This window comes from Cyprinus carpio, chromosome A8 (genome assembly GCF_018340385.1).
Source record: "Cyprinus carpio isolate SPL01 chromosome A8, ASM1834038v1, whole genome shotgun sequence".
NCBI lineage: Eukaryota > Metazoa > Chordata > Actinopteri > Cypriniformes > Cyprinidae > Cyprinus > Cyprinus carpio.
Window position 1 is genome coordinate 15252786 of NC_056579.1, and position 26595 is coordinate 15279380.

The 26595-nt window shown below is 35.5% G+C and overlaps 1 long non-coding RNA gene across 1 annotated transcript; it reads left to right on the top strand.

Moving 5' to 3' along the window:
- The first annotated feature begins 84 nt into the window (after positions 1-84).
- Positions 85-13431, top strand: LOC109086248. The gene is made up of 5 exons (XR_006160663.1): positions 85-3197; positions 5855-5886; positions 9720-9944; positions 11506-11600; positions 12964-13431. It is a non-coding gene; the product is annotated as an uncharacterized LOC109086248 (long non-coding RNA).
- Positions 13432-26595: the final 13164 nt, after the last annotated feature.

Sequence of the window (26595 nt, forward strand, 5' to 3'; positions counted from 1 at the left end):
AATATATAATATAATATAATATAATATAATATTTTCAGCTCAGAATGCCTAAAATATATACATAATACAGTATATAATATAATATACATACAGTATGATAAACATAAACTGCCAGCCCAAAGTTTGGAAAGAGGTTTTTCATGTTTTTGAAAGCGGTCTCTAACGGGGGCATTAACACCACACCATTTTCAACTAAAAACTGAAAACTTTTTTAATGCGTCTTGGCCGTTCATTTACATGACTGTGGTGTTTTGGGGGCCTGAAAACGGAAATGAATGAAAATAGGTTTCAAAGTGCACACTTTTGTAAACAATGCAGTTGTGTAAACTACAAAAAATGTGAATTTGTGAAAATGGTGATGTCATGCACATGTGTATTATGTGTTTAGTCCAAAGCTATGTGCACAGGCACATAGTGTTTAGCATGCAGCATCTTGGCCATTTTTGCAAATCCTTGTTAACGGGATCGTTTTTGACAATGTTGTCGTCTATACGCAAAACTTTTGAATAAATATTGTAAAATAGTATTCATATAAAATAACTACTTTCTATCTTAATATATTTTGAAAGGTATTTTATTTCTGTGATGGCACAGCTGAATTTTTCAGCAGCCAGTGTCACATGATCCTTCAAAAATCATTCTAATATTTGGTGTTCAGTTATTATCACATATGGTGTTCAGTTCTGGTTCTTCTTATATGCATATGTATGCACCTTTTCTTTCTTTTTTCTTTTTTGTGGAGGAAGCATACCATGTTCATTGTCAAGATTAAGAAACATAGTTTTATCTGTTTTTGATTTGTTGTAAGATGTTAATCCTTTCACAGTTGTTTTCATTGAAAAGGATTAACTGCAATTTTAAAACCTCTGTTTCATTTGTTAACTTGTGTTGTGTTGGGGTCCACCTGCTATGCTAATCCCTCGTAAAAATGCATGGTTTAGTACAAGTAGTAGTTGAAAAGAGAGGGATAAAACCCCTGTGTTAACAGTTTGTAGTCCATCCTAACATATCCAATACATGTCAATAGTAAAACTAGCTTCAGAAAGCCAGGTATGGTTTTCCAGATGTTCAATGTAGTCTGATCTTTAAATGTCACCGCAAGACAGCATTAATAAGCAGCATGCTTTATTTGTTCCATCAGTGAGGTCAAGCATTCTGACAGATCCAAGCTGGAATGCAAGTGGGTCGGCAACCCCCAGTTCAGGATCGGAAATCATTCCTCTCATGCCTCAGAGCGGAGTAGTGCTGACGCTGGAACTGAGCAGGCCAGGGGAATACCCTGTGGGCTTTACCTGTCTCTCTGAGACTACAAACATTAATGTTGGCCGTGTGGGTCCAATAAAATGTTGCTTACATACTGAATCAAATGTTTAAAACTGAATCAAGGGCAAAAATCTGTTTTTCTCCACAGCTGTTCAGATTAAGTGTCTTTTTATTATTAATTAGCCTTTCTTTCTTCTACATATTACTACATATTTATGGCTGAAAAATATTTTCTGAGCAGCCTGTGCCACGGCATCAACAGAGCTCTTTTGTTCTTGATCATGAACTTTCAAACCTAAGGACTGTGTGTGACATTGAACTAGTGAGGACTCAACAATATGGCCCAGTAGCCCAGGGCCAGCTTATGAAACTGTATGTAGACATACAGTATATACTACAGTTGGTGTGTGTGTGTGTGTGTGTGTGTGTGTGTGTGTGTGTGTGTGTGTGTGAAAAATAATGGAATAGAAAACACTTCTTTCAAATTGTGATAAGATTTCTCATTGTTACTGCTTTTGAAATTTTATTCAAATAAATGCAGCTTTGCAGTTAAAAAAATATCTTTATCTAAAAAAAAAAAAAGTGACCATCCCTAAAAATTTGAACAGTAATGTTTACTACTATTGCCTTAACTTTTGTTAGATGTTGCTAGATCATTTTAGGTTTCATAAAATACCCCTCTGTGCTTCTTCAGTCTTGATTATCTAGTGTTATAACAAACCTGATCTGTGTCTAATGAGAGCAATCAAACATCAGTGGAGACCAAACACTGTTTCCCTGGGGGTCTAGATATTTCACATTGAATACAGATCAACCATTTACATATTATGTTATGAATAAATTAATGTTTTCATTCACCAACAGATGCGATGTCAGAAACACACAATCAGAGGCTAAATTAACAGTCCAGTTATAACCATTACAATAACCAGGGGAGCTCCAAACACAGGACCAAACCAAACACAACATCCTTTGGTTTGTTACTTGCTAACACAGATTGGGTTAAATCACTTTAGTAAGAGAGAATGTACTCCATAACAAAAATAATTTTTTTTCCCTTCTATATGTCATTTTTTTCAGTAATACCAGTATTATAATGTTAGTTTGTGTATAATAATGCATTGTTTATTGTGAGAAGATTTGTATGTTGTTTATTGAGTACATTTACATATATCACTCTGTTTATATATGGTACTATGACAAAGTGATTTGAATCATTTCTGAGCATGTTATTTGTTTCTTGGTTTTACAAGGCTGGGTGGGGGTGGGGGATTGTGGATAGAAAGCTTTTGTCTTTTCTTTGTTTTTTGATAACCTTTCTAGATTGTAACTCATAATCCAGATTGCAGATTAGCAGCTGTTGATGCAGTGGTCTGAGTATTAATCTCCACAACTGGGTGCTCCTATCATCTACCTGGATGAGGCAAGGGTCAAACCGGTCAGAAAGAGAGAGATCCAAAACAAGCAAGTCCTACTTATTTAATTTGTGGCAGCTTGTGATAACCAGCTTTATGGGTGGCTGTCACTATAGGAGGATAACTCAGGATTATTCTTCTTGGCAACAACAAAATGGGCAAGCATCATGCAAATAATCCTCATGGAATCCTTGAGGAAGATGATTGAGGCCTCTGGAATAACATCCCGAGGTCTTCCTGTTTTGTGTAAAGGGTCAGTACACCATCTGTTTGTGAGATGAATGTATAGAAATGCACTATTTTTTTTGTGTATACTTGCATATTTGTGTTTACAAACAGTGGACAGGTGGTACAGTTTTTTTTTAGTGCAGTGGTTAGCAAATGGTTTAGCTTCAGGTTCCAGATTTTGCTTTAGATATATGTGAGGGTGACCATAAATCCTCTTTTTCCTAGGTGTATCCTGGCCGGGATTTCTAAATGAAAGTGTGTGACCCAAACACTGTACCAAGATTGTGAAAAGTAAGCAAAAATATACTCTATTAGACCACAAATTAGACCATAAAAAGAATATTAATTGCATTTGATAAGTTATTAACGTGCCATGAGTAGGGTCATCAAGTGCTGAGGTGCATGGTGTGTAAAGGGAAACAATGCTCTGCAGATTCCATAGCTGAAGAGTTGCAAATTTCCACTGGCATTAAAGGGATAGTTCATTGATTCGATCACCAACTGGACACCATTTGTCTAAGGCTATGTATTACAGGTAATAATGTTGTAAACAATGTTAGTTTTCTTGCACAGACCGATTGATTCGCTTCATAAGACATCAATATATTGTCAGGAGCATTTTATGAATCACCAAGGACCATGGTTTCAGCTAAAAATCTTCTGTAATGTTCTATAGAAGAAAAAAGTCACCTACATCTTGGTTGGTCTGAGAGTAAATTAAAGGCAATTTTAATTTTTGGGTGAACTATGCCTTTAATATTAGCACAAAAACTGTGTGACGGGAGCTTCATGGAGTGGGTTTCCATGGCTGAGCAGCTGCATGCATGCCTCACGTCCTCAAGTACAATGATAGTTGTTGACACTTGTCTGTCTGGCAGTCCGATGTGCAAGTCTGGGTTTGGTGGATACCAGGAGAACGTTACCTTCCTGACAACATGTGGTACCTCCACCTTTGTGGGAACAGTTTGGGAAAGGCCCTTTTCTATTACAGTATGGCTTTTTATAATGCAATGTCATTAAAGTCCCTGTTGGAGTAATGGTCAAGTGTCCCAGGTTTCAGGTGTCCCAGTTTTGGGGTGTCCTTGTTTATTTTGATTATAATTTTTGGTTTTATCTTAGCTTTCTTTTCTTTTTTTTCATCAGAAATCCTGCATCATGACCCTCTAGTTAAGAACCACTGACCTAGTCTTAGTTGGTCACATCATGGGGAACAAATCTAAAATGGCTTTTTAAACATACTGTACTAACTTACTAATTCATAAATTTTTAAAAGGGTTTCATTTTGGATTAGGAGATTCAATATTTAAAAAATCAGAATTAATAGAAAGTTTCAACGGTGGTGGGAAAACAAACGTGAGTATATGTTCCCCTTCGAGGTGATTAGTAGTAGTGGTATAATTACAACAGGCAAATAGAACGCAAATAGCAAGTCATCATGCTACTGCAAATAAAAGTCAATAACATGAATTATCCAAGCAAGGTAGTCACACAGCTAAAGGGTTCCCCTCTCTGCATGAGTGTTTATCTGTGTGTGGGCACATCTCCGTCACTGTTGGCTCTTTTGCGTACATGGGAATGAGGTTATCTGAAATGCCTCTCATCTCCACACATAACAAAAATTGCTCCCCCTGAATGCGTCTACAGAATAATACCCAGTGGAGATGAAAAGGTCCACTCATTGCCCACTCTGCTTCATAAATACTGACTTTTTTACGTCAAGAGAGCCTGCAGCACAAACAGTGAAGACGCTATTTGGGCTTCTCAATGAATGAGGCATGAGGCTGAAACAGAGGACTATTTGTTTCATGACCCTGTAGCAGATTCTTTTCTCTGAGAAATGAGTGTTTGATTAAGCTTTCTTGCTCTCGCTAATCCATACACTGTACACACTACTGAAAATATTTTTAATCAGGTTTTTTTTTTGTCTTTTTTTTTCATTAAAAAATATCTAAACATTTTTGTTTATATATACTTGTTAAGCCTTGCTTTGAGGTATCTTGAATTGAGTTTAATTTTCTTTCCTCATTAGCTAATTATGCCTTTAAGTATATATATAAAATAATAATTTATTCTTAAAAGATTATAAAAGGGTAGGAAATGTTCAATTCTGGATATCTTTAAACAACTGTTATTAATATTTTATGCAACGTGGCTTCTCAAGTAAATGAATTTGGTTTTAGAATCATAATGCAGAGCCCCTAAAGTGACATTTACAGAAGAATCTCTAATACGTTTGCATGCTCATGAGAAAGATTTTGCCTGTGCCTGAGAACGACACCGTTTCTATGTGTGCAGTGTGCACTGTGCACTGCAAAATGTTTGCCTCTAAACCTCTATTTTTCTTTTTGGAGGAAAAAAAAAAAAGAGGATTTTTCATGTACACTGGAAAATGCACCAGAAACATCAAAACAAAATCAATCAGAAATGGTAACATTGTCCCATGCTAATATTTTCCCATGCACATTTAAAATTTTCACTTGTTTTCTAAAAATGTCACTTTAGGGGATCCATATAGATATATTTTACTAAAATACTTATAACGACATTTTTTATTTTTATGTCTGAATGTAAGATATGAAATTATTCAAAAAATGTACTCAGAAAGCCAAAGTGAATGCATCTTCCTCTATGCTATTCTGGGATTAGAATCAAATTCAGTAAACTCTTTGACCATGTACTCTATTGTTGAGCTGAATCTTCTTGAACTCCATGTAACTGTGAGTGAGAATCTAAAAGTAGATGCAATATTTACCACTATCATAAAGATGAAGCCTCTGTGACTTTTTTTTTTTTCTGTTCAGAGTGCTCACTGATAGAACATTAAATCATAATTTGAGAAGTAAATTGGATATTTATTTATAGAATTCTGAAAAATCATTTTCCTTCCTAAAAATAAAGACCACATTGTTCCCTATACTCACTGTCAACTTTCTTTTCACTATCAACAGGTTCCAAAGAATAATGAGGACCTATAACCAAGGTAATATATTTATTGAAATCTTGAAATAGTTTGCTTCCCACTGCTCTATCTTGCAAAGACTTCTCTAATTCAAACATAACCAGAGCACGGCCAAAGCACTTGTGGAGCAGATAAAAATAGCTTGATGCATCCAACCTTGCCACATCAAACTACCAAAAAATCATAAATGGAGGAGTTTGGTTTGCCCAGGAAATGTGCAAAATCATAATTAATGAAGTGAGGTAAAACAGGCTTTTAGAGATATAGAGTGGGATATTTGTGTGGGATTGTTTACTCCAGTTAATAACTGAGATAAATATGTCTTGTTATTCATGACTAAGGCACTCAAATGTCAAATATAGGCAGTGGTGAAGTACCTGAAAGCCACACTTAAGAAAAATTACAGATATCTTACCAGAAAATGACTTTGGTAGAAGTTAAAGTAACCATTTATATTATCTGAGTAAAAGTTTTAAAATATGTGATATTTATTGCACTTATTGTATTTATTGTAAAAAAAAAAATGTTTTAATATTGAACATACTTACAGGTGCATCTCAATAAATTAGAATGTCGTGGAAAAGTATATTTATTTCAGTAATTCAACTCAAATTGTGAAACTCGTGTATTAAATAAATTCAATGCAAACAGACTGAAGTAGCTTAAGTCTTTGGTTCTTTTAATTGTGATGATTTTGGCTCACATTTAACAAAAAACCCACCAATTCACCATCTCAACAAATCAGAATACTTCATAAGACCAAAAAAAAAAAAAAACCTTTTAGTGAATTGTTGACCGTCTGGAAAGTATGTTCATTTACTTAATACGGCGTGGCATGGAGGTGATCAGTTTGTGGCACTACTGAGGTGGTATGGAAGCCCAGGTTCCTTTGACAGTGGCCTTCAGCTCATCTGCATTTTTTGGTCTCTTGTTTCTCATTTTCCTCTTGACAATACTCCATAGATTCTCTCTGGGGTTCAGGTCTGGTGAGTTTGCTGGCCAGTCAAGCACACCAACACCATGGTCCTTTAACCAACTTTTGGTGCTTTTGGCAGTGTGGGCAGGTGCCAAATCTTGCTGGAAAATGAAATCAGGGTCTTCAAAAAGCTGGTCAGCAGAAGGAAGCATGAAGTGCTCCAAAATTTTTTGGTAAACGGGTGCAGTGACTTTGGTTTTCAAAAAACACAATGGACCAACACCAGCAGATGACATTGCACCCCAAATCATCACTGTGGACTGTGGAAACTTAACACTGGACTTCAAGCAACTTGGGCTATGAGCTTCTCCACCCTTCCTCCAGACTCTAGGACCTTGGTTTCCAAATGAAATACAAAACTTGCTCTCATCTGAAAAGAGGACTATGGACCACTGGGCAACAGTCCATTTCTTCTTCTCCTTAGCCCAGGTAAGACGCCTCTGACGTTGTCTGTGGTTCAGGAGTGGCTTAACAAGAGGAATATGACAACTGTAGCCAAATTCCTTGACACATCTGTGTGTGGTGGCTCTTGATGCCTTCACACCAGCATCAGTCCATTCCTTGTGAAGTTCACTCAAATTCTTGAATTGATTTTGCTTGACAATCTTTGTTGTGCATCTTTTTCTTCCACACTTTTTCCTTCCACTCAACGTTAACGTTCTTGGATACAGCACTCTGTGAACAGCCACCTTCTTTGGCAATGAATGTTTTTGGTTTACCCTCCTTGTGAAGGGTGTCAATGATTGTCTTCTGGACAGCTGTCAAGTCAGCAGTCTTCCCCATGATTGTGTAGCCTAGTGAACCAAACTGAGAGACCATTTTGAAGGCTCAGGAAACCTTTGCAGGTGTTTTGAGTTGATTAGCTGATTGGCATGTCACCATATTCTAATTTGTTGAGATGAGAGTGAATTGGTGGGTTTTTGTTAAATGTGAGCCAAATCATCACAATTAAAAGAACCAAAGACTTAAACTACTTCAGTCTGTGTGCACTGAATTTATTTAATACACGAGTTTCACTTTTTGAGTTGAATTACTGAAATAAATGAACTTTTCCACGACATTCTAATTTATTGAGATGCACCTGTATTATATACTGACGTATTGAAAGTAAAAGTACAAGTAAATCACAAGTACAAGTACAATAAAAATATTAAATTCAGATAAGACAGAGATATTACTTATTGGACCAGAAAACATTACACAGAATCTCGTAGATTACAATTTGCAACTAGACGGATGTACTGTTACTTCCTCTACTGTAAAAAATCTGGGTGTTTATTAGACAGTAACTTGTCTTTTGAAAATCATATTTCCCATGTTACAAAAACAGCATTCTTCCATCTTAGAAACTTTGCCAAGCTACGAAACATGTTACCTGTTCCTGATGCAGGAAAAGCTAGTTCATGCATTCATGACCTCTAGACAGGACTATTGTAATGCACTGCTAGGTGGTTGTCCTGCATCCTCAATAAACAAGCTACAGGTAGTCCAAAATGCAGCGGCTAGAGTCCTTACCAGGTCTAGAAAATATGATCATATTACCCCAATACTACAGTCTCTGCACTGGCTACCTATTAAGTTCCGTATCAGTTACAAAATATTATTACTTACTTATAAGGCCCTTAATGGCTTAGCTCCTGCGTACCTAATAGTCTTCTACCACGCTACAACCCATCACGCTCCCTAAGGTCACAAAAACGCTGGACTTTTGATAGTACCTAGGATAGCAAAGTCGACTAAAGGAGGTAGAGCGTTTTTCGCATTTGGCTCCCAAACTCTGGAATAGCCTTCCTGATAATGTTCAGGGCTCAGAACACACTCTCTCTGTTTAAATCTAGATTAAAAACACACACCTCTTTGGCCAAGCATTCAAATAATGCATCTCATAATTTTGGACTGCAGTTATATCTGATCAAATGTGCATTATTATTCTTTAGCTTGGGTTAAACAAATTAATTTTACTTGGCTGGAACAGCAGCTACGCTAATTATGTCTCTATTTGTTTCTGGTAACTAGGATTTACACAAGCTCCAGTCTGGATCCAGAACACCTGAGAAGAGATGATGCCAACCCCTCAGAGGACCTCAGATGATGCTAACCCAGAGACAACATACAGAACTACCACAGTTTTGCTATAAGTTTGATTGCAAAATTGCTGTTAATAGTGTTAATCGTCTGTTTGTTTATGTCTTTTTTATTGATTTTTCTGAACATTTCTGCCATATGCACATGAACTGACAGTCACCACTGATAAGCTACTACTAAATATTGTAGAAACTTAATTTTCTGTAAAGTTGCTTTGTAATGATTTGTATCGTAAAAAGCGCTATACAAATAAACTTGAATTGAATTGAATTAAATGCAAAATGGAAAAGGAGCATATATATATATATATATATATATATAATTTTTTTTTTTTTTTTTTTTTTTTTAATGGTTATACACAGTTTGAGCAGCAAGATGTGTTCAGTTTTACTTTTTTTGCAGTAAGTAACGAATATGCTACGTGGAAATGTATCGGAGTAAAAATATACATTTTTATTAGGAAATGTAGTGGAGTAAAAGTTAAAGTTGACAGAAATATTAAAACTCAAGTGAAGATTGAGTTCAGATTTTCCCAAAAAAATACTGAAGTACTGTAACGAAGTATTATTAATTACATTGCACCACTGAATATAGGAAGAGCAAGAATAGTGTGGAAACCATTGATAGCTCAAATTATGTAAAAGTAAAGTAAGTAATAAATCTAAAAATGACAACACAAGCTTATTTAAAACGTTGTGCTCTAGCATATATTGAATGATATCCTGAGGATTATGGAGGATTATTTATTAGGCAGTATTAATAACTCCTTCCTTTACCATTTCTCCTTTTATAGTTCTCAGGTGTAAACAACATGTGCTAGATCTTTTTCCGTCTCAGTGGAGCAGTAGAGTACACGTTCAGTCACTGCTGCCTGCGCCACTTTTGTAACTCTGCTTATACAACATGACTCAGACGGCCGTCAGGTGGTAGAGCACAGAGGTCATGACAGAACACGCTGAGGGGGTGGAAAGCAAACATACTTTCAAAGCACCAATGATGTTATAGTGCACTCTTATAGGTCAGTACAACTAGGACACTTGATGAAGTGGGTTACGTTGTTTTAGTTTTTAATATTGTATCAATTGTTGTTTGTATGTTGTGGAGATATTTTGCTGTTTAAAATGATATTGAGTGAGGGGATAAATCATTTGGGATATTTAAAACAAAATCCAATGACAAATTATTAGAAAATGTCTCACCTTACTTTTATTCATTGTTTTTTTTTAATCTTTCATTCCTCCAATTTTGTTCAAAGGTTTGGGGTCAATAAGATTTCATAAAATAAACAAATACTTTTCTTCCCCTTACAGAAAAACCCTATGAACTTCACATATGCAATCAAATGTGAAATCAATGTGATCACATGTTTCCACATGTGATCATATATTATCCACATGTCCACATTTGTTCACATGGTTTTCACATTTACACCATGAAAATGTTCCAAAACAGTTATTTTTCATTGTAAATATTTTAAATATTACATATTTGACAATATTACTGCATTTTTGATCAAATAAATGCAGCCTTTTTGAGAAAGAGACTTTCAAAAACCAAAAAAGTCTTACAGACCCCAAACCTTTGAAAGCTATTTATTTTTCAGTTACTCCAAACATCTTGTATGTTATGTGAAAGTATTGTAGACATAAGCAACATACCATCTCAGTTTATGTGTGGAGTCCGTTGTTTGGATTTACATTATGTAACAACTGTCCTTTATACCATAATCTTCAGTCCTTTGGCTCCACTGGTTGCATTGTTTAGTTTGCATGAATAAACCACTGTATATAAATTCCTCAAAACATCCCTATAGCATCTGATAAGATTTTTAAGCATTTGATAAGATGTTTGTCTTTACCTGCGACAAACCCAACCCAAGTCAAGTCTGAAAAGAGAAAAAGCTCTTTTTAAAGAGTAAAAGAGTCTTTGTGTTTTGTTTACTGTTACATTTCTCAGCTTTGATTTGAACTGATAAAAACATATTTCTGTCTTACATCAACCGGAAAACTTTTTGCTCAACAGTCACTGCTCTGTCCTGCAGCCTTGGTGCTTGGTATTATAATTGTCTTTCATAAATACCCAGAACAGGGGCCAAGTGTGGAGTCCAGCATGTTCATTATAAACTGCAATAAACCCACATGAAACCGGAGCACTTTTACAGCAGCTGTCGCGTGCAGCTGGTAACAAGAGAGCTGACTCCAGACTCAAAAAGTGGCGCTACCTGTCCATTTCAAATTTCATGCACACAAGGCAGCTGCCAGGGATCTTAAAGCAAAAAATACAGGCAAGGGCAGACTGTAAGAAATGGTCACCAGCCCCACTAACTGTCTCCTGGGATGGTTAACATATGTCTAATCACATCAAGTTGGCTGAGGATGGACAGTGGCACTGGCACATGCAGTGGGTCAGGGGTCAGATAACATGCCACAGTGTTTCTGCAGAGAGAGGACAGATTTTTCATTCTAGAACAAACATTTTGGACACACTTGACTGAATTAATGTTTCTTGTGAAATTAAATATTTTAATCTGAAGGATAAATCAGGGATTTAATCAGTATTTCCCAACCCTGTTCCTGCAGGCACACCAACAGAACACATTTTGGATGCCCCCCTCATCTGAGCCATCCATTTCAGGTCTTGGAATCTCTGCTAATGAGCTGATGAGTTGATTCAGGTGTGTATGATTAAGAAGATTTTTAAAATGTGTAGAGTTGCTTCCAGGAATAGGGTTGGAAAAACCTGGTTTAAATAATTGAAATTAGTTTTCTAGAAAAATATAAATTCTGCATATATGGATTTTTTTGATAAAACCTAAAAAAAAAAAAAAAAAAAAAAAATTTTTTATAGATGAGTTTGGAGGATGGCTTTGAAGAAGCAAAGATAGTTTTGCTTTTTGGTAATGTTTTTGGCCACAACATAATTCTTGTTCTTCCATTTACATTATTTAATATTTTTAATTACTTTAACATTATTCATATGAGTGAGTGACATGACGTGACATACAGCCAAGTATGGTGACCCATACTCAGAATTCGTGCTCTGCATTTAACCCATCAAAAGTGCACACACACAGCAGTGAACACACACCCAGAGCAGTGGGCAGCCATTTATGCTGCAGCGTCCGGGGAGCAGTTGGGGGCTCGGTGCTTTGCTCAAGGGCACCTCAGTATTGGTATTGTTGGTATTGCTTGAATTATTTGATCTTTTCTTATTAAATCTTTACTTATAAAAAAAAATTACCATATGCAGATACATATTGCCTTTAAAAACAATGTAAATAGTAACAATAAATTGTAAGGTAGTTTATGGCTTTTTTTACTATTTGTACTGAATTATTTAATAAATAATTTATATTACAGAAAATTACTTAATATTTTGTACTGTATATATAGTAAAGTAACAGCAAACATTTGTTACCATTGTTACCAAACCATTTTTCTCTGTAGGTTTTTTTTTTTTTTTTTTTTTTATACAATGCGCACATAATATTATATAATAGCCATTTGTGTATGTGTGCACATATGTTCTTCATATGCAATAAAGATATCATCTACAAAATCATAATAATCTATATACTGAGTCATATTCTAAAGTCACTGATATGTAAAAGAGACTTGTTACATTTATCTGACAATTATGCACTCTAGAGACTGAAACATCCCTCTTTCAGCCGCTAGAGCTTTCAAACAAACCTTTACCAGTGACAATAATTACATTAGATCAGTGATTCAAGCAACTCAATCATCTCCTCACAAAGAAAAATTTCTTTAAAGAGTCTGATCAAAGAGATTTCAGATCTTAAGTTGTCTTTTATTCTCCAAAGACTTCAAAGGGCGATGTCTTACAACAGTTATGTCTCAAAATAAAGGACTAATGTATAGGCATTCAACACTGTTGACAAACACTAGAAAGACAGACTAATAATAGCTTCATTCTTGCTAGTTTCTGCTCTTTTTATGTTTCTGCCCACCATCTTCTTTTCTTTCTCTTTTCTTTCTTTCACTTTCTCTTGCTCACTCTCTCTTTGTGTAATGCAGTGACAGCATGGTGAGTCAGCTCCCCTGAAGAGCGCTGGACTTTCCTAGCATTGCTGTGATACCCGAGTGCTTTGCAGAAACAGGCAGCACTTCCCATCAAGCAGCGATCAGTCATTTACCCTCACCTGCAGCTCACTGTTCACACACAGGGGCAAATTTTCTCTGTCCCTGCCTCGCTGTGCCTCACGCCTCTTTCTCAATTCACCTCGTGCCACGCTGAGCAGTCCGAACAGTGGACGGAGAGGTGCGTGTGTTATCAGCCCACTGAGAGATAATGCCACACAGGGTCTCATTGTCTTTCACGTGCACTTGTGAGCGGGGAGATGTGGAAAGAAGGCTGACCTGCACATTTAGAGCTAAATATTCAGGAATGACACCATCCAAGGGTTCATGATGACAGAAAAGATGATGAGTCTCCCATAATGAACAGGTTACATGAGGTTACATAAATAGAACAGGTTACAGGTTTGGATAAGAAGTTGAAGTTTTGGATATGGATGTTTTGTTTTGTCATCATTTATTGAATTTTTTGTCATCATTTACTAACTTTTAGGATTTTTAGGATTTTTTTCTTCTGTGGAGCACATTTGTAGATGATTAGTTTTATGTCTTTTATTTGTATGTAAGGTGTCCTTGAGTGTCATGTAATAATACAATTTGTTATTATTATTATTATTATTATTATTATTATTATTATTATTATTATTAGCAGATATTAATGGTTTATTTATATGTATTACATTTATTTTCTAATAAAAATATATTAAATTGTAAAGTGGAAATCAAAGTAATAAAAGTCACTTATGTTTTTAAAATCTCTAAAATATACCTTCTAAATATTTATTTTTTCTGTTGTTAATTATTACCAATTTTAGGTACAATTACGAGTGTTCATTATTATTTTATAAATTGGTTGTATTAATTTGAACAAATATAAAAATAAAATTGTGAAGTGGAGATTAATGGAAATCACTGTTTAAAATGTTCATGAAAATACCTTTGAAATATTTAATGATGTTTATTATTTATTCATTTCTTTTAAAATGTGTGTTCCTGATTGCCATCTCAAACACAAATTAGGTGGGACAGAACATTTTAAACGTAGTCACTTCATGTTTTTTTGTTTTGTTTTGTTTTTTTTCAGTGTATATATGCACACACATGCTTCCACTGCAGTAAATGAAAGCGGTAGCCATCCAGACTTTATCAGATACTAGAGGCAGGTAGATACTCGCTCCGATCTCAATCACAGAGAACTGTGTGCTGTTATGGGTGTATACAGAGCAGACAATAAACAGTCACTCACTTCAACAAATTGTCTTTGTTTGGGAAGTCAGAAGTGTGCCCTTTGTCTCTTGTTAATGCATCTGTCATGGAGCGCTGATAAAAATCTGCAGCATGTGTCACAGGTAAACAGCAGGTTGCTGTACATGGAAGGCAATGAAACACCTTTGTGTTTTAGTGTTAGGTCACATTCCAGCTGTAGTTATCTCCATCTGACAGCTGTTAGAGGACAAACTGTCCTGATGTAGAATTAACTGTGCTGAGTGCAAGTTCATGCTTTGCTGAACAGACCAGCATAACACAACAACAGTACAATAGCAATATTCTGTGCTTAGATGCTGGTGTTATAACCAGAATTTGTAACTAGTTTTACCAACACAACCTTCTTACTCAACCAGCTTTAGCAGATATACTTTGCCAGTTGACCTTTTTGCTAGAAAAAAGCACAGCTATGCTGCTCCATAATCCGGTTTAAGTCTTTCAGGTGAGTGACCTTGTTTCCAAAATAACATTAATGCAGTAATATTAATCATCATCATCATGCTTTTATATTATTATTATTATTATTATTATTATTATTTTAATGACATTAATTTATTGCAATATAATAATAATAGTAGTAATTATTATACATTTCTTACAATAAAATGTTATTATTTTAAAAATGCAATATATTGCAATATAATAATAGTATTTTTTTATAATGATAAAATAGCATTCTTGTCTGCCTTTTTGCTCTTGTTTTGATATTATTATTATTATTATTATTATTTTTGTTATTTTTTTTATTGTATTTTTTTTATTTAGATTATTGGATATTATGGGAAATTTTCATTCTATTTATATTAGCTGCCAGTAGTAACTGTATCAGAATCGGCCAATTGCCTTTTTTGCACATATGTTTGCATAATTTTGATATGTCAGCCACTTTTGCTAGAATCAACTGGTAAATGAATATTTGTAGAGGTATTTTTTATTTTTTTTTACTTAATTGCAAATTAATTAAATAAACAATCCCAAATAAGAAACATAGCAGTAAGTGGGTGATCCCTCAGTAGTACTATCTGTATCTCATCCCAGCTTGATTATCTTACGGTCGGCTGAAGAACTTTAGCCATATTCTAGCTCTAGTATAAAGGAAGACACAAAAGATGATGTAATCATTTACACTCAGCCGCTCACTGATGAGAAGAAACGAAACCTGCTTATCTCTGATTTGAAAGCAGAAAATTCCAAGTCATAGTATTCACCAAACAACCCCTGTCTGTCACTGCTGCAGCCTGCAGAATTTTTTCTGAAGATCTCAGCGATTTACGACACAGTTCTGAGGTGTTCCCACAGGTGTAGCCAATGCATGACTGTTTCTGTTGAAACTTGGCAGTGAAGTCCCTCTTACAGCGAGTAACCGCAGGCTGCTTGAGCTCTGTACAGCCCCATGCAGGTGCTGGGCTTAAATGTAAACAGGTTTTCTCTGAACGCCAAGGAAGGAAATTACCACTTATGTTACTTGTGGGAGCTTCAAACTCTGGATTAACTGTAACATCAAATGCTTGAATATTTCCTATAAGCTTAGCTTCTCTAATTCGTGCTTTGATATTCTTCTTGAGGAACTTGAGAGAGTTCCGCTTATTAGTAGAAATGAGGTTATGTCAACAAGGAGACTGAAACTACAGTATTCGCTTTTCGGGTATATGATCCATTTCATAGCATTTTGAACTCCTACTAAGCTTAATATACAAATATATCAATTATGTAGTATGTAATAGATAATGTACAGTCACCCAGTCATTATTTAGTAATAATAACCAACTGACTGTGCAGTATCCCACTAATGATGTGGCTACTTACCAAATAAATTAAGTAATAATGGACATTAATGACTTTTTTTGCAGTAGCTCTGTATATTTCTATAGCATTGCTGTTGAAGAGTAATAGCTGGTGAAGATGATTTACCTATTCATGTTTCTGAAACATACAGCATTCATATTATGAACATTGTAATGTTTGAAGTGGATGTCATAACAAATGTCACTAGGCTGGGGAGATTTTAAAACAAGTGATTCATTCAAAAATCTGTTAGAACCTACCTTCATGTTGTGGAAATACAAACAGGATGACAGAAGACAACAAGCGCAGTGTTGAAAGGGGGCGGGGCTACATAAGGTCTATAAAAGTCAATAAAATATCCATAATTGTTTTTAAATAAATATTGAATTATCTATTTGTTTTTGTTAGAATGATTGTATTTGTCTGTTATAATTTTGTTATTGTTGATTATTATTATTTATTTATTAATTATTATTAATTTGATGATTGTAATCTTCACAATAATAATGAAGCATTAGTGTAATTATTAAAACCAACCGTTTTTAGTGGTAATATAATATTTGTATTGATTTTGACTGTTTGGCCACAGAATGTCACTACTGACCAATCAGAATCAAGTATGCCAGAGTGTAATAAAGCTAAAATGATGATTCCTCTTCTTTTCCTGACTTAATATTGTAAGGAATCTTTTCAAGAATCCAGATTCAACTGTCATTTGAATTATTGGAGCGTTTAACTGTGGCAGACTGACAGATTGTGTCACTGTGGGTTAAGCAGTGATCTCATCATGACTGGACTTACACCAACATTATGCCTTCAGAGCAAAAGGACATGGTGCCATTCAGAGCAAAGAAAAACCTGAACAACTAAGTTACATTTTATTTAGAAGTTATTGGCATAAGATACAGTTAACAATAATTCTAAATAATATTGCACAAAACTACCACCATCAAAATGAACCAATGCATAAATTCCATTTTTCAAATACCCTGCTTAATAATCGTTTAATCACACTTGGCTGTGCACACTTTACTCATAAGCAGACATGTACTGGCCATTGGGAGAACCGAGACTTTCTGGGTGGGCCGAAAGGTGAAGGGAGATCTCCCCCTCCCCAATATAAGGCGCTGTTTTAAAAATGCATCAAATCAATAACTGCAAAAAGCAAATACCTCAAATGTGTGAAGAAACTATGCAACCCTATTAAACCATGCATCCGCCAGCCCTGGGTGAAAGCAGATCAAATGTGCACTGCACTTCCGCAGCTCTACCAAGTGATAAACTGCACAAGTTTCTTGATCCATTCAAATTTGACTCAGAATTTTGTTTTACAGTTTTGTTTTATACATAATGTTGCTGTTATTACTTATGATAAATATTGGGAAATATAAATCACTTTCATAGAGGTTGTTTTCATAATTTCTCCATATGTTTACACCATTTTTTATTATACATTTTATAGTTTATTATTTATTTATTTTACAAACCATATACATGGTAACAAGGAGCATGGTTTTACTGTGACTACAATATTATTATTAATAGTTTAACTTTTTAATCCTTCTAATGGATTTTTAACTGAAGTAAAATGTTAATTCAATTAGAGCTTGATGAAATATAAATAGGCCTGTCAGTGTCTTAAATAAATTAGGTGTTAACTATTTACCAATGTTACTGTCTTTACAAACCTGTATGACTTTCTTTCTGTGGAATATTTGAAAGGTTTTTTTTTTTTTGTATGTCAATGGTACCCAGCTGGTTTGATTACCAACATTCTTCAAAACTTCTTTCACAGAAGAAAGAGTTTAATAGCAGTAAATTTAATGTTTGGCATCCTAGCTCAAAATCAGTATTTACTGTCAAGTGCATTTCTATGTGACAAAAATGCAATATTAAATCAGTTAACTGTATTTGCAGTACATTCAATAATATCTATCATAATTTGTTTCTGTCCTTTTTTTATTTATTAATTTATTTATTTATTCCATTTTAAGGCCCTAACCCCAGCAAAAAAACTCATGGGTGGATTCATGGCCTGGATGGGCTAGATTTGTCCAGGGCCATATTTTAGCCCCAGTCCAGCCCTGCTCATAAGGACATTACAATAAGGCGCCCAGTGAAAATGGACACACTTTGTAACAAAAGAGCATTTAATAGGCAACATTTTACAAGACTGATGAGTGTTTGTTGATGACGGCTGACCCAGAAGCTCACACAACGGCCCGTCATTCTGGGTCATGCAAAACCATCTGCTCCATCACACGCCCCTACAGAGGGTGTGATTGTAATTTAAACATTGCAGTGTCTGACTATGTAAACTCCTCTAATTACTACACAAAGCAGAAAGTGATTAAGTGAATGCATCAGATCAAATTAAGCCATTAAATAGATTGTCTCTTTACTGTATGGTTAGCCCCAATAAAGGATGCAGATATTCATACACAATGCCACAAAGTTTACTTTTATATCTCTTCATTTAGCAGGTGGAAATGACTCTTTGATAATGCTATTTGTTACATGAATCTCCAGGAATACTTGACTGGTAAATTTTTTGTGTCCACTGTACCACTAAAATGACCACTCAACAATAGAGTATTAGATCATTACACCTGAGAACCAGTTAAGTTAAGTAGCTGTTATATAAATGAATGAAACAAATATTTTAATTATGTGTGTGAATATATTGTATATTGGGGATTTATTTTGCAGTAATGACCAGCTGACTGTATATATCCCTTATCTATCAATTTTTCTTTACTTTAATGCATCAGGAATGATTTCTGTTTCGAAAAAAAAATATATATATAGTAAATTTGTAAATCATATATCACATCAAAATGTCAAATGCAGACCCCTTAACTGAGCCTCTTTTGTGTGGAGTCAATGGAGATGGATGTAACATGATAATTTTTTTCCTCTCTTTGAAGGATGAAAGTGTCTCATTCTGTGCTCCAGCTCTTTCTATTCATTTGCAAAGCAGCTATTTGGTCCAAAGTGTGCCCTTTCTTCCCGATGCAGACCCATGCACACTTCTCTCCCCCGCCCAAACCACTGTATCACTCCTATTCCTCCAGCCAGCCATGTGTCAGTGAAAGAAAGCAGAGTCAGATTTCCTGTGCAAGAGCAGCAGCTGCCACTGCGCCACACACCAGAGTTTTCAGCACACGTACAAAAGGGATTGATCTGGACGCATCACCCCGTCTCTCTCTGAATGTGCCATACTGCTGCCGCTTGTCCTTCCCGATATGTATCTCTGGCTAGAGCGTTTCTCTGGATGAGTACAGGAGCTCGGCTGCCCATCTTTGTTGCACTGCTGGGTAATAAGCCAGGGAGAGAAAGAGGCAGAGAGATGGATTGGGGGGGTGGGGGGGGTGGGGGTAGACTATGCATTGTCTCTGGAGCCATTGGACACGTGCTAACATCTCTCTAATCTTTCTGAGCCAAAGCCACCGAGGCCTGAGGCAACGGCAGCTGTCGAGGAAAAGGAGAGGAAAAGGGAAAGAGAGAGAGAGTGAGAGAGCGAGCACAGCTGTCAGTTCCCTCAATCTGCCACTCATTAGGAACAATAGAGCTGGAGGGTCAAGAGGCCCCTCACTGGACCCAAATTCACTTTAATGTGCTCTTTTTCAGCAACAGTTTGCAACACACATTGTAGCGATACATGACACCTTCAAAAGCATCCATCAAGCCGTCCACTGATAGACCCACACATACTGTTATACTGCTGTTGGGTAAAAGAATGTGGTTGGGAAATTGGTGTATCCATGTACTTTATCCATGTAATGATGCTATTGTATGGCACTGTCCCTTTTGCACAGGATCAACTTACTAATGATGGGCAATGTGACTGATGTACATTATCTGTGACGGATGGTTTCTTTGTGCAAATCTTTTTTGTCTGATTGTTGGTTTCTTTGTGCAAATCTTTAAATGTGAAGGTTGGTTACTTTGTTAATTTTTTTATAATTAAAAAGTTTTTTTTTTTTTTTTGCTGTGTAAATAGTGTGTTTTGAGGTATAAAATCAGTCATTGTGCATGCTCTTGATGTCATTCATGCACCTAACAGCCAAAACATATCAAATTGTTGTGTTTGTGTATATTTAGGGTGAAAACAGGTGAAATGTAAGTGGGTAGAGATATGTTTGCCTTTTGAAGAGCCTTTCTATGTGGAGACTGTCTGTGTGGGTCTGAATGGGGGATTCTCTCCCTCGGGCTCCAGACTAACGTTAGTGGAACCGTATTCCCATCTGCTTCTCCCGGGGGACACCAAAATGTCAGGAAGGGAGAGAGGGATGAAGGTGAATGAGTGCAAAGGGAGGAGAATCCTTTAAACCTGAGATGAATAGAGTTGTGCAGAACAGAAGATATGTGCATATAATATCAAATTAATATAATACAAAATGAAGAAAATGAGAGCATATAATTTAATATTATAACCCTGTATACTACAGTTGAGCAGAATGTCATTATGCAATCTTGTGGGAAGTCAGTTAAAAATCATGAGGTTTCAAATAGTGGGAATAATGAAGAGATAACAGTAACAAAACAGACTCTTGTTTTTGTTCATTTCTTGCTGGTAGTGCCTCTGCACAAAATGAGAGGCTGTGGTTTACAGGCACGTCCACAATCATTAACGTCCTCTAATACAGTCAGAGGATTCCTCTCAGCCCACCCCTCTATCACAGAGGCACTAGAGGTTCTTTAATTTGGAGGACATTACAGCCCACTGCAGACCCTCAGGCACAGGCAAAGCCTTTGTGCTCCTTCCATTAGCTCTGGAGGAAGGAGCAGGGGAAGCCTAACCCACCCATATCTGCTTTAAGAGTGTATCCCCCTACTACAAGCTGTATGCTGATGAAACAGTTTCACTTCTACCCGGCAACCAGGATGGCTGTCACTTTACCACAGTGCAGCTTGTTCACCTTTCCACTTCCTCTCATACATCTCTCTTGCATTTTGTCTTGTTTACTCTCCTTCTTCTCTTTTTCTTGCATTAAGTTGCATGGTGTTGCACTTGTTCTCAGTAGGTGCAGTTTTACCAGCTGCGTTGCATGGTGTTTCAGTTGTTGCAGTTTTACCAGCTGCATCCTGTGTGTCTGAAAACCGGGTGCTGGTTATCTGCATAACATCATGCACTGCAGAGCAGCAGTAGGGTTGTTTATAACACTGTTGTGCAATTTTGACAGATATTGAGGGAATATTCTAGATTTTGCAGATTTGATGTTGTTGTTCCTGTGGCTCAGTGGTAGAGCAATGCATTAGCATCACAAAAGGTCATGGGTTCAATTCCCAGGGAACATACATACTGGTAAAAAAAATTAAATATATAAAAAAAAAAATATATATATATAGCCTGAATGCACTGTAAATGCATAAAATGTTGTTGGCATTATTGTTATTATGACAGCCTGTAGTCTACTCAGTGTCAAGTACATTACCTAAGTGTAAGTGTAAGGAAAGTTATAAAATGACTTCCCACTTGTGGATTCTAGACTGTGAGTCACATGGCACTTTTCCTGAAAGGCTTTCATAATGGCATTTTGTAAACATGCTTCACAGCTAAAACTAATATAGCTGATGCAAAACTAAATAAATAAATAAATGAATGAATAAATAAATAAACAAAAATAAAAATAAAAGTTTCATGTTCTAAATTAAAAAGATGCAAAGTTCATATATATATATATATATATATATATAATATATATATATATATATATATATATATATATATATATATATATATATATATATGTATGTATGTATGAAATATTTATATATATTTATTTATTTTTTTTTCTATATATAATAAATATAATAAATTGCATATAATGTTTTATATATTTTAAAAATAAACATTCAAATACTATTCTAATGGAAAAATAACTTGAAAACTATTAGAATTGTTATAAATTGCAAAATTCTAATATAATATATAGAAACTCAAATAATATTGATTATACAGTATATTAAATAAATAAATATATATGTGTGTGTGTGTGTGTGTGTTGTTTATAGAATAAATATAATGCATACAATTTATATTTATTATATATTTTCAAATAAAAAACAAATTCATATACGATTCTAATAAGATATATTTATTTAATATATCAGAGATAAAGAATACCCTTCCTATATGTTATTGACTAGTAAACATATAGTTCACTGTACAATTTCCTCTATTTATCCCTGTGTTGGTTTGTTTGTTTTCCTTATAACACTGATAAATATGTTTACTACCATACTGCAGGATCTGTACTTTGAGGGGTACAATAATAATTGCAACAGTCCTACAGTTGAGCTCTGATTGGCTAACAGCTTAGCCTGTCTCCAAAGCAACAGAGTATCTCAGGACAAAGACATCCCATTCAAGCATCTTCAGTGTGCTTTGTCTCAGAGAAAACAAGATTAAGTTTATGTATTAAACGCCCTTGAACTTTGGCAGCCAGAGAAACTCTATTGAACCCTTAAATGACTGTTGTCATTTGTACGTTTTTGTGCCCTAAAGATACAAAATGTTACACATTAACCTAAGTTAAATGTTTTTAAAGTGACCATTTTAGAGACACCTTTGAAGACTGAGAATGAGAGCAATCCAAAATCAATATCAAAGTTTGACCTGTGGCGCACGACCATATTTATCCAGGATAACAAAGGTGATTCATCTGACGTGGGATGTAGACCTGATCACAAGAATGCAAAAAGTAGATGATAAACACAAATGACATCACAGGGGTGGTAAACTCTGCTCACCCCTTTTGAGCCAAATAAAAACAAGCTTAATCAAAACACCTCTTTGATCCTAAACAATAATAACTCTGTTCAAAACTCCTTCTCTTTGAGACTGTTAAGCAATCTTTCAACAACCAATCAGAGCTCTGTTACCACCAGCAACAACCCATACACCAGCAAGGCAATGGATCCAAGCTTCTGATTGGTCAAAACTCCATGAGCACTCAGCTGGCAGCCCCTCCCTTGACTCTCTCTCATCCACACAGATTAAGCAACATCATCAAAACAAGGAGAGCTTAGTTTTGTTTTCCTGCAGTAGCATGGCTCCACTCAACAACAGTGGGCTGTGTTTTTCTATTTGGTGGAAAGAGAGTCTTGTGAAGGCAAGATGAAAGTAATAGGGCGAATCCTTGTTGCCAGGGTTACAGCGTTCTTTGAGGAAGCAGAAATGATGAGATCGGGTGAAATATAATATGTGTTACTGAAAGCAGGGTGTTGCATCAGATACTTTATGATTTAATCGTACTGGAAAAATTTTACTGACTGGTAGTGCATATTAAAGTTGTGTAAATCGTGTGAATATTCCACCAAATTCCACCCTGTGCATGTGATGGTCCAATATAAAATGAATATACTTTCTTATTGCTTCATTTTTATTTTTTTATTATTTACTTTTTTATTTTTGGCATCAACTGGGAACAGTTACATATTTACATAGATTGCATAGGCATATAGGTGCATACAGCCTTAGATGTTGTTTTATTTGATCTTTAAACCTGTATGGGATATGTACCATTTTATTTTATATCTAAACATTAAAATTAAAATTTGCATTATTTAAATTATTAAATTATTATTATTATTATTATTATTATTATTATTATACATTAAAATATTGGCAGTGCTAAAAACTGTTATAGCCTTGTAAGTTGTTTTATGTTACCTTTTGTACAGCATATATAGTAATATCTCTGTTTGACTTTAGTAAAAGTATGTCAACTACTAACTAAGGGAGGGGAACCTCTCCACACTGGATCTATGTCAATATGAGACAGATACTGTTGGGAAGAGAGTGAGACAGAGGGCGAGAGAACATGCTTTGAGTGTCTCACTGTTTACTATTGCTTGTTTGGACATGTCAAGGGCATCAGTTAGTGACCCTGACCTTTCAGATCCAACTGTCAGGAAAACAAAACTTTTTCCATCCCACACTGAGCAGCTTCAAAATGTCATTTTCCTTTTATGTGCAACCCATTTTTATTTAATTTGTTTGCTTTGTGCTCTATACCCTTGCCTGTGTGCAAAAGGTACAGAATAAAATCAAGAGAATGTAACTCATCTGTAAGTCTTCTTTTCGTTTTGATCTATGAATCATGTCATTTGGCTGATCACACTGCAATGGCCAAGCTGTTAAAAGGTTTCTCTGTGTTTGTCTTACTATTGTCTCTTTGTTATATAGCAAATGTCTTTGATGACAAGCAGGTGCATTTATAGAGCTTAGACCATCATAAAGATCTCTGGAGTCAGTGCGGCCTCTAGAATCCTTTGGTACCCTTGTGTTATCCTATTAAACTCTAGGGCTTCTTGCACTAAGACAGTTCTTTCTTATTCTTGAATTTGTGTGCCCTTTAATCTGTTTCTCTGAAATCAGTTAGTGATACTGTATTATTATTATTAAGTTTAAACATTCCTCTTATTTGACAGACTGGGCTTGTTCCTGTGTGCTGACGTTTGTCTTAAATGCAGTGGAACAATCAATAACTGCATAGAATACAACCATGTTACAACCATGCTGTAAAAATGTGATTCAAATATCCTGTTCTCAGGGAACTTTTAATTTGAAGTGTCTCATAAGTTTTTGCATTTATGTATGGTATCTGTCTGTTATGGAATCTGTCCTTTCTGAAAGGATGCCTAGAATTTTTCCAGAGGTTTCCTATTTTACAGTGTGCTGCTGCTCTAAGCTGAGTAAGTCAGAATGCTTTTGGTAACACAGCTGCTAAAACTCTTTGCCTAAATTTATCCTGACACTTTCTCTTGCTCTTTGCTTCCTTATGTGACTGTTCACATCAAGCCCTTTTATGCTTAGTGGTGTATTTATACTACAGCAGGAAAATGCTATAGCACCCCTGCTGTAGCGAGTCTGAATGTGCAGTATATTGTAGATACAGAGTCAGTTTAATATGTTTGTAAACAAACTGTAAGATGTAATAGAAATAACAACTGCAATGCATTAAATGTGTAAATAATATGATTTACATGCTAAATCCAGCAGAAACCCCAGCACAATCTGCCTATTATAAATGCTCAAGGTAGACGTATCTTCTGAACATCTTAGCTGTTTGCCTCAGATTCCCATAAAGTTGAGCATTTCTCAACTGTTTGACACTATCATTGCTTTCTATGGTCTGCTGTCAATCCCCCATTTTTATCACGCATCAAGTCATTTTAAAAAATACCACAAGAATTTCACCTCATACTTCTCTTTCTTGGCCTCTGAATTATCCTGAAGACATTTCTTGCATTTGTGCATGGAAGCTATGTGAGAGTTTTTCTTTAAACTCCATATGTAGCTCATATTTGGCAATCTGCTGTACCTGCAGTGTCATCTGCCACAGACTTTCAGATATTTCAGGCATGTGGAGAGGCACATAGATATCACAACATCCCTATTGCATTTCATGTCTGTACAGATTAATCATGTCTGTACAGCTCTGCATTTGATTCTGATATTTCATGGATGTCAGCTCTGCATTCTGAAATATCTGGCATACATGCTTATACCAACATATTTAGGCATCATATTTGAACATTAGCAGCACCGCCAAATTTGTGATTGTGCCTCTCCCACAATGACAGCATAGCACAGACACATGACTACAAAAGATAACCTAAAAATGCCAGGAATTTTGACACTGTCTTCCACCCTGCAATACTGCCTTAATAGCAGATCAATGAGAAGGAATGCAGAACAATCTGAGCAACATGTGACCCATGAATATCCTGGATTGCCCTGCACTCATACCACACAATTCAGGCCTGAATGTAGTGTCTGTACTCATGGCTCTACAATGCTATTCTGGGCCTGTTAGTTCATGTACTCTTAGATCAGAACTGGTTACATAAAGAGCAGCCAATCGTAAACAGGGAGATCACAGACTTCTTTAGAATTAAAAAAAATACTGCTTATTCAACAATTACAAGAAGACTGTTTTTCTGTTCCACAATAATGTTTATGCTTGTTCACCAAAAAATAAGACCTGTGTGAGTTTCTTTCTTCTGTGGAAGTGGGAAAAAAAATTATACAAATTAATAATTCAATAAGTTTCAAGTTTCAACAGTTTTTACAGTCAATGGAGTCCAATGCTGTTTTTTTCTTTTCTTTTCATTTTTGCATGAACCTTTTAAAAGGAATTATCAAGCTTATTTGTATTTACTAGATAAAAAAGCTTTTTCTGGACTGCCTAATGCCCCATTCCACCAAGAACAATAACTAGAAAGAACTATAATGTCTCGGTTACTTGTGTAACCCTCGTTCCCTAAAGAAGGGAATGGAGACATCACGTACCAGTTCGTCTGTCCTCATCCAAGTGACCGACTTAAAGGGAAATTTAATTATACTAGCATCCACACCAATGCGCAACATTGTTCTGTTTAATGTGTAGCCATTTTGTCATCTGCATCTTTAAATGCTTGAGCTCTTATTGGCTGTCAGTGTTTTATAATTTATTATGTTTTATGTTTTAATTCTCAAAGTGTTTCAATTATATTGTTCCTCTGTGACAT